Genomic DNA, 10,104 nt, shown 5'->3' on the forward strand with positions numbered 1-10,104 from the left:
CCAATCTCAAAGATAGCCCAAAAACTCTGAAAATCACTTTTACCATTAAAATATGGCAGTCAGAACTTGGGTTCCTCTGAATGACTAACACTACCTGAATCCCGTGAGGATGAAGACTTAGTTCCTATGGTTTCGTAACTGCTAATACAGCTACTATGGTTACCCATACCTGTCTGAATGTAACCCCTACTATCATAAAACTCATTTCCGTGACCATAATCTACCCTCTGCGCACCAGCGTTTCTCTGTAATGCTGAGTTACTATTCTCAGTGGCACTCCAATTACCTGCCCTTGACACATTTCCCAACTCTAATGTCAGACGTTGTATCTCTGAATTTTTGTTTTTCATCTCGTATTCTAGTTTGACATTTTCATTCTTTACCTGGTCAAGCTCTTTTTTCATGTCGTACTGCAACCTGATTTTCTCAGTTTTTACCTTCTCAATGTCTTGTTTCAAATGCCAATTTTGCACATTTGCATCATTCAAGAGCTTTTCATAATTTGACATTTTTTTTTTTAATTCTTTTTTTGTCTCTGCTACATCGTGCTCAGCATGTTCTAGACTATCTTCTGTCTGAGCTAGTTGATTGCTTACATCTGATAACTGCTGTTTGAGCTTCATATTCTCTTGTCTAACATCACTAGACTTTGTATTTACTTCAGAACTGGTTATATTTAATGCACCTTCACTTAAACATCTCTCATGAAGTGATCCACTACTGTGACTACTTAGCAACTCTGTGATATCTCAGCTTGAGAAATATTGTCAAAGTTTGCCATCTCATATACTATATTTTCCCCCTTTTTTGAAAACTGAGATCTAGTAACAACACCAGTGCGAGAACTAGAATGAGCCGCAGGACTATCCGCCATAATTATTGAACTATTTTACTGTTCAATTTCTACAACTAATTCTCTTAAAAAACTATGGTAGAATTCTCTACCCAAACATATTCAAAACTATTCAGTTTCCGAATACAAACAAAGTCAAATTTACTCTCAACTAAACGATTTCACGTTCCAGTTAAGAGGTATTGCATCAAACAATTCAGTCCTTCAGCAGTGAAAAACCATGCAGCAACTACTATTTTACAAAAATCGTCAGTAAAATATAGCTACACAAACTGATGAGAACTGGGTACGTACACCGCTGCCACCAATATTGTAAAACTAGGAAATCGAGCGGAAATCTACGAAATAATCAGAAACTGATGGGCGTAGAAGCTGCATGTAACACGTATAAAAATGAAGATTTATTATGCAGGAATATAATTTTGACAATCCAAAAACAATATAGAAATTCCGTTACCCAAGTCAAAGAACCTGCATAATGTCAGTAATTTAGACAAAAGTATAAATATAACACTAAATAATTATCAGTGATAATAATAAAATATCAAATCTAGGCCGGGGTTGGGCTAACAAAAACAGTACCTTCAAGTAAAAGAGTTACGGAATTCACCGTCTAAAAACACTTGAAATACAGGAATATGTTATAAAAAGAGCTATAAAGCTTACCGTTGACTATATAAATATCCACAAGTCCAAACGTGGCAAATAAACAGGTCAAGGGAACGACACAGCCGATCCCTGGGACAGTCGAATTTCGAATTCCCAACTTTGTTTTCAGTAGAAATACCAACGTCAGATTGTTGACGACAACGCATGAAATTTCCCGCAATACACTAATTTCGCGGAATAAAAGACATTCACAACCCTGACGCGACTGACAAATATGCAGAACGAATAAAACATAACTATATACAACAATATTCTTTTACAAGACTAATTTACTCAAAACACGGAATTTAAACCCGCATCTAACCAGTCCTGGTATAAAAGTTAATGTACGCCAAAAGAATGATAACTCTTCTTTGGCGGAAAATGTAGACGTCAAAACAGCGACAGACTTCTGTTAAAATGATAATAATTAATAACTTAAATGGTAAGACAATGCTAAACCATTATCCCTAAGTATATTTTCGTCTTCCCAAAATACTTCAGGATAATTAATATATGTGAAAACGTATTTCACAACACTTGGTATCGGATTCGAATCTGCTTTGGGAGCCAATTTCCTGAACCTGTCCATCTGGAATCGAGAAAGAGAATCAGCTATATTGTTATTATCGCCTGGAATATGCTTAGCATGAATGATGTAGTTGTGTTTTGCTGAATGGAATGTTAGTTTACGTATGAGTTTCATTATACTGATCACTTTAGATCTCCCTTTATTGATGATATCCACGGTGGACATATTATCACCATGAATCATAATGTGTAATCGACTCCAATTATGACCCCACAGCACACATGCCATTACGATAGGGTATAGCTCGGAAAAAAGCCATCGAAGTTTGTTCTTCCCTCAAAACAGATGATGGAAAGTAACCTTGAAACCACTTGTTCTTAAAATAACCCACGAAAGATGTATCTGTAGAATCAGTGAACAATTCTATATCTGCTGCTTGGGTCAAATAGTCGTTGAGAAAGAAAGAAACACCATTCCATTCCTTTAAGAAAATAGACCACATTCTAAGATCTGATTTACTAGCACTATTGAGATGAATATGATGTGATAATTTTGACACTGATGTAGATAACTTAATAAGGTATGAGACAAACGATCGCCCTGGATGAATAACTCTACATGCGAAATTTAAATGGCCGAGGAGACTCAACAACTCCCGTTTCGTTCACTGAAACTTTTAACCATTTCTGTAATGCGTAGAATTTTTTCCTTTGGTAAGCGAGCTTCCATACGCACAGAATCGAAGATAATCCCAAGATACTCTAAAGCGGTTACTGGACCCTCCGTTTTCTTCTCTGATAGAGGTATTCCCAGCGAATAAAATATCCTTAAAAAAGTAGTCATTATCGCATTAGCATCTCTCGGTGGAGGTATAATCACTAAGAAATTTATAATAAGTGTAAGATATTATCAATGTTATAATTGTTCTCGGCAATCCAACAAATAGCAGACGACAAGGTATCAAATATTTTGGGGCTAGAACGACTCCCAAAAACTAAACGATTGAAAAAATAATAGCTTCCCTCTCATTTAATGCAATGATACGGCCACATATCGGGTGCTAACGGAATAATTTTGAAGGCATCTGTGATATCAGTTTTTACAAGCGACGCCCCTACACCAAAATTCTTAATAATTCTAATAGCATCATCCAGCTTGACTTAGTTGAGTGAAAATTTTCTTTACATATTAAATCATCCAGACTGGGGTTGTCAATATCATCTTGAGGAGCTGACAAATCAACTATTAGACGTTGTTTTTTGCTGTATTTACTTTCCGCTACACCTATAGGATTTACCTGAAATGTTGTAGTAAACGGAATAGAAGAAAATGGTCCAGCTAAATATCCTCTACTTAATTCGGTATTACTTAAACCAGTTACTGCTTGCTTATTCAGCATAGCAGACCTGAGATTTTTACACTCTAGCAACTTAGTAGGAAGTAGAGACAATCCACAATCGAAACATTTGCGCAGACCCGAAATACAATAAGTCTTAAAATCATTGTCATGGTGCCTTATAAGTTCCTTCTCCAAGAGGTCAATGTTTATGGGAGTGTTCACACCTGACTGAACTTTGTGTTCTGTTAATACATATTCTTGGCCTACTTCCTCATTGACTGGGTCCCACTTTTTTGAGACCCAGCACGATCGTTTTTTGACGGGCAGTTAATTCTGGAATGTTCGACTTTGCAGACTAGGCAGACATGTAGGTTTCGACACCGAACTGACAAGCATCCTTTATTTCCGTTAAAGTTGTTACATATCTCTTTTCCCATAAATACAACTCTATCTCGACCATATAGATCTAAGTCATCGACCCGTGGCGACCTATTGTTTCCAAAATTCAAACTATGGTAGCAAAAACCCGTGGAATGAAATGTGTTTCCACAAGAGGCACATGTATTTGATCTTGCATTTGCAAAAATATTACAAAAGAGAGTGTTATTTCTAATGGACCAGTCAATAACAATATTGTTAAATCTCAGATGAGCTGCTGCATCTGCAGAGAATTTTTTGTGATATTCATAAAAGCCTTGTCCAGGGTATCTTATCGCCATATCTACAACATCCTGCTCATATAGCTCTAACTCCTGACGTCTCCGGGGATAAGCAGAACACATAATATTTTAATATATTCCAAAGGCCTGAATAAATTCACCCATCACTGTCAAAACTGGCGGTACAGGGGCTGAATTGCCATTCGAGAGACTATTTACTTTATTTGTTAAAGAAGACATGTTTTGTTGTAAGGATTGAACAGTGCTTGTCAAGCGCGAAACAATGTCTGTGAGAGTTTTTTCGGAATCCGACTGGGCGCGGCCATTGTTGTTGATGTTTCCTATGGAATTCTGGGATCGCGCACTTCCTAATAAGGCAACTGGGGATGAAGTGGCGTCCTCTCTTAATTGAATGTCTCTATTTGCCTCCCTCAATAGTTTAACCAAAGCCATACGGCGAGCATTAGAAGGAAATATAACATTACGTTCTCTCAGTTCTTTCCTCAATCTATCGAAAGTCCAGTTTTCTGGTAATTCGGGATCGTACACCTGACCCGATTTCCTCCGTAACGGACCCATGGTGACTTTTCAATTATTGGCAAATATAATTCGGAAACTGCAGAACACTAAAGAGTCACTAATTATTTCTATCCTGCATGAATACAAATTACTCGAACAATGAGTACATAGAACTAGCCCAAGCTAGACGAACAGAAAAAAAATAAATTTACCTAAGACGCTTTTCCATAATGGCGATTTAGGTCATTTCACGAGTCCACTGACAAAAGTTAATTGTAACAGAATCCAGCAGCAATATGCATTAAGTAAAACACTGTCACAGTAGTTCAGAACAATTTCACTTGTAGTTCTATATATTAAGCACGATGTTTGATAAATAGTAATAATAACGAAGTATCGATTTGGTTAAAAACAATAACTAAATTAACTTGTTGAACTCTGGCATACTTTACTGAAACTGATACTCATTAATTTCCTTAAATTTCATCGGCTAGTCCTTTTAATGACCTTACTTATATCAAAACAAAAGGTCACCATTATCAAAATAGATAGATTAGATCCTATGACAAGTATAAACTCTAATTTAATAAATTAAATTTCCTTTTTGCTAAAGTGAAGTTTAAATTCAAAAACAAAGGCGAGATGTAATGAATTAAAATAAGCCAATAGTGTGAGAGATGGGCAGAGTTTGTCTTGCATCCTACATGTGCATTCATTTCTACGTCTGTAATATGTATCTTTAGTTATAGATTAGATTTGATAGCCAAAACAATGCATTAAGTTCCTAGGCCATAAAATAACACCAATTCTACCGTATATTCCGGTGTATAAGCCGCTATTTTTTTTTCAGGTGACTTCTACCTGCGTTTTATACACAGGTGCGCTTTATATGTGTATTTGTTTTTTCAGACCAGATCAGCTGATCTGATTTTGACCAGAAATTACATTGTTGACATTATTTTATACGATCTGAACAGCCGACTATGACAGGAACTTGCAATGTATACATCTTGTTTTCATCTGAATAAATATTTATGTTTTGTTTTGTTGCTTATTTGATTAAAAAGAATAAAATGTATAATAATGACGAAGTTTTCATGACTTGTGTCTTTACGATCAATAATTTGGTCACGTGGTGTTATATTGTTAAGTATTTTTAGAGTTATCAAGAGGTACAATAAAGGGGTTTTGTTTTTTTCCCCTATTAATCAGCACATTCACTTTTTTAGATTTTGTGTCTGGTTTTATTCTTGAGGCTGTCAATTTGGGTAAGGACAGATAGTTTTTAAACAAGTGCAAATTCAGATCATTTCTTTTTTTAATATTCTGTTCGACAGAATAAAAGAAAAAGAAATGATTTAAACTAACATTTATTTTTTTTAAGGAAATGGAAAGAAAATGACAGTTGATATTTTATAATTTTAATATGTAAATACATTTAAACATAAGATAACAAGCAGGTTAAAAACATTATTATGAAGCACTAAATATTAATCACGAAAGTTTTATCATAAATATTCAAGTGTCACTAGAAAGCACTACGTAATCTGGAAAGTCTATTGAAATAGTTCAATACTCGTCGTCACTCTCAGGGGCGCTGAAACCATCGAAATCCTCGTCTTCTGTGTCAGAGTGAAACAGCTCTGCTAACTCAGGAGTCAAGCGGGTGTCAAAGTTGGCGAGCGGCTCGTCGTCTTCACTATCGGAGTCGGAATCGTCGGAATCAGTTCGAAGGAGTTCTGCTTTCCTGAACCCGTTCAGGACACAAGAGGGCATCTTTTACTTCATCTGTGATGTGGGCCCGCATGCTGTCCATAACGAGGATGGCACGGCTGGTGTGGAAAAAACCATTTGGTCTCTTAACATAGCACTCTGCTAACCAGGCTAGCATCATATCACGGTCCATCCAACCTTTCTCGTTTACTTTGATGACGACACCTTTTGAAACTTGCCTTTTGGCATGGTCTTCCTCTTAAAGATGAGCATGGGTGGCAGGAGGATACCGGAGGCAGTACATGACAACACGCAGGTGAAACTTGATTTTTCATGGCTGTTAGTCTTGATGCTGATGGTTTTGCTGCCTTCTTTAGCTACTGTCTTGTTCATGGGTATGTCAAACGTGAGTGGAACCTCGTCCATGTTGACGATCTGGTCTGGATTGATGTGGTATTGGGTAATCTTTGACTTGCAGTACTGGCGGAACAGGGTCAGTTTTTCCTCGAAGTCAGCAGGCAAAGTTTGGCATACTGTTGTTCTAGCTCTGATAGAAAGCTGCTTTCTATTCATAAAGCGTAAACACCAGGATGGTCCACCATTGAAATCTGCTAGGCCCAGGTCTTTGGCGACGGCAACTGCTTTTAGGCGAATCTGGACTGTGCTGACACCGCGATGAGCTGTTCGCTGTTCTAGGACCCAACCCTCGACGAGATCTTCAAGTACTGGCCATCTTCCTTTCCTGCCACGGTTGGCTCTTTTGCTCTTTTTGGTCAATCTTAAGGAGTCTTCCTGTTTACGCCAGGAACGGACCATTGATTCATTGATGCTGTACTTTCTGGCTGTTGCTCTGTTGCCATTTTCTTTGGCGTAGATGACGCATTCTAGCTTAAAAGCTGCGGTGTAACTTTTTCTCGGAGGCATACTGATACTGAAAATCTTGGTTGAAAATGGTCTTTTTATCCGGGTATATTACACTTCCAAACAAAAAAATTCCAAACAATAAAACACACAAAAAAAGACAATGTCCAATATTTCCGCAGGATTTCCAAATGCAAAAAAGATCAAGTCCAATTTTCCAAATTTCTTTCCGAACCAGAAAAAAAGTAAACTTTCCAAACTATTTCCAAGTCCCTGCTTTCCAAATTCATTCCGAAAATTTTTTTTTCAATTTTCCGAACACCAAGGGAAAAAAAGTCCCTACTTTTCTCCCTTTTTACAACCAAAAAAGAACTATTTTACGAACAATTTATTCGGAACTCTGAAATCATTTCTTTGAATTCCAAATTAAGTTCAGAATCTCCTGCTATGGACATTTTTGCGAATCAGTTTGAGTGATCAATGACTGATTTGAAACTGATCGTTGATTGATGAAAGATCACAATTTGAGTTGCATAGATCTGTAAGGTACTGTATAAATATACAGTCTTGTTTGGTGGTAGAAATCAATTATGAAGGGAAAGATCTTCTATTTTATTCTTATTTTTTCTTATATACACTCCCTGCTTGGAGATAGCATAGAACGACTTTGTCCTCTATAAATAATAACTTTATTAACAACAATTCAGACAGGTTTCTGAATTTAATAATTAAGAATCTGTCTTTGTAAGAATCATACAAAATCTAAAAAATGTGATACACCCCCAAAAAGGCTACATATTTTTATTTTTGTAATTAAGTTGTTTTATGGGTCAATACTATGAAATATGTAATTATTCATTCAAATCTGCCTGCTCTTAGGAGATAATCCACATTGAAAATCCAGTAGATTCTATTGTATTTGAGCACCATTTACAGAGTTATCTCCCTTAATTTTGAAATCTAAAGTGCATTCTCTATAATTTTTATCTCCTAAGAGCACGGGTTATATGAAAAACCACAAGTTAATTACTATTTACTATGACATTTCAGACAAAATATCAAAAATAAAAATACGTATGCTTTGTACCCAGGAATCACATTTTGCATGATCCTTAGCTGGAGTGCTACTTAATAACAAGATTAAAACGATAACCAATCTAATATAAAACATTTCTATGGGAAGGAAATCATTTTATCTGCACAAAGTTTTGTATCACAGTCTACGTATATATTAATCACAACAAGATGATGCATGGTACATCGTCTTAACACGACCTCCATTATCCATTTAAGGTAAACAGAAAGTAGAAAGGTCAGGAACCAGGGAAAGAGAGACTTTATACAAGTTATCATGCAAAATATACAAAATATATGTGCATTTTCCTCTAGTCAAAGATGAGAAACATGTTCCACTATGCATCACCTTAGAAACTAGAAGTCGAGTGGTAAGCAGGAAGTAGATTAGTGATGAGAAAGGAGAGAAGATGTGAAGTCATCATGTCATAGCAATACACTAAATATCTAAGCATTCCTTCAAACGGAGGTTAAGGAGTTGTTTACAGAAAATTATCAAGGATTGATGGATTGATATACCGGTACTAACAGGACAAAAAATGCAAAAAAACAAGTCAATAATTAGAAATTTGGCACATGACAAAAAAACACGTAACTGGATCTAAATTGCATATCAGAATAAAATATTGTTTAGAAATGTTAAAATATTTTAATTTTAATGTTTCTGCTGCAGTAATATTCTTTAACCCAAAAAATCATAAAAATAAGGCATTAATGGGACATTAAGTAATAATGGAGAAAAAAAATGGAGGACCAAATGTTCTTAACAGTCAAACTCAAATCAAAAGCTGTCCATTTGATTTTACAAAAAATTTAACTTGACCTGTATTTCATGGTACTCAACAATGGAACAAAAGTTTCAAAAGATTTCATTGAACTGTTCTCAAATTATCATCTTGTAAATGTCAGCGGATGGACTGGACACTTTTCTGATGGTATAATATAATACCTTGCCACATTGTGTGGCAGGGTAAAAAAAAAACTGAAAATAATTTGTTCCTTTTTTAACTATAACAGATCTATGAAAGTTGTGTACACATATCAACAAAATTATGTCAATTTTTTTTTTGTCATGTACCACAGACAAAACATTAAATTATAAATAAATAACTTATTTATCACAGTATGCTTTGAATACAAAAAATGCAGTAAAGACAAATAATATATGTTAGTAAAGAGGGGGAATGTTTCAGACTTATACAAATGGCATAAGCATCATTTACTACTTTGTATTTGGGTTACATTCCGACACTGCATGTAGGATCTAACAACACTCAGTTTCTGTTCAGATGACATTTTCAGAATCCTGTGTTTTTCTCCCTTTGAATAATGCTTTCAAAATCACGAAAGATTGGCTGATCAGGAAAACATTAGAGTAGAAAGTAGAATGGAGTGTTGTTATATCCTTCATGCAGCAACTGAATAGATTAACATACAGGCAGCATTTAAACCTCTGTCTTTTTATTGTCTCGTGCAGCTAATTTTGTTTTAACATATGCAACATTAAAACTGATGTCAGCCAATGATTTCAAATAATATTTTTCATAAATGCAATTTAAAGCTTTCAACATATATAAGCTTATAAATTTGTCAAAATGCAAAAACGATATTAAACCTCCAGAATAACATTGTTTTGATGCATATATAATAATACAGTGAAAACCATCTAAACTTTTAATCGCCTGAATATAGCTGAAATATTGCTGCTCGGGTGTTAAACCCCAACAAACAAACAAATCTAAACTTTTGGACTGGATTTACACAGGTGTTTGGCTCACCAAATTTAAAATTACATTTGACTTGCTATGAAATGATATTTGAGGTTACAACCCAGGTTGAAAAAAAAACAGGAATTCACTTGACCTTGAGGCCAAAGTTTAAGGTCATAGGCCACTATCCATGGTAA

General features: G+C 35.4%; 1 pseudogene; it reads right to left on the minus strand.

The window, feature by feature from the left end:
• Positions 1 to 3,548: 3,548 nt before the first annotated feature.
• LOC148597056 (uncharacterized) lies at positions 3,549 to 4,610 on the minus strand (annotated as a pseudogene).
• Between the last annotated feature and the right edge of the window lie 5,494 nt (positions 4,611 to 10,104).

This window comes from Perna viridis, chromosome 15, assembly GCF_037379345.1.
Source record: "Perna viridis isolate PV_CMFRI_1.1 ecotype Kerala chromosome 15, ASM3737934v1, whole genome shotgun sequence".
NCBI classification, from domain to species: domain Eukaryota; kingdom Metazoa; phylum Mollusca; class Bivalvia; order Mytilida; family Mytilidae; genus Perna; species Perna viridis.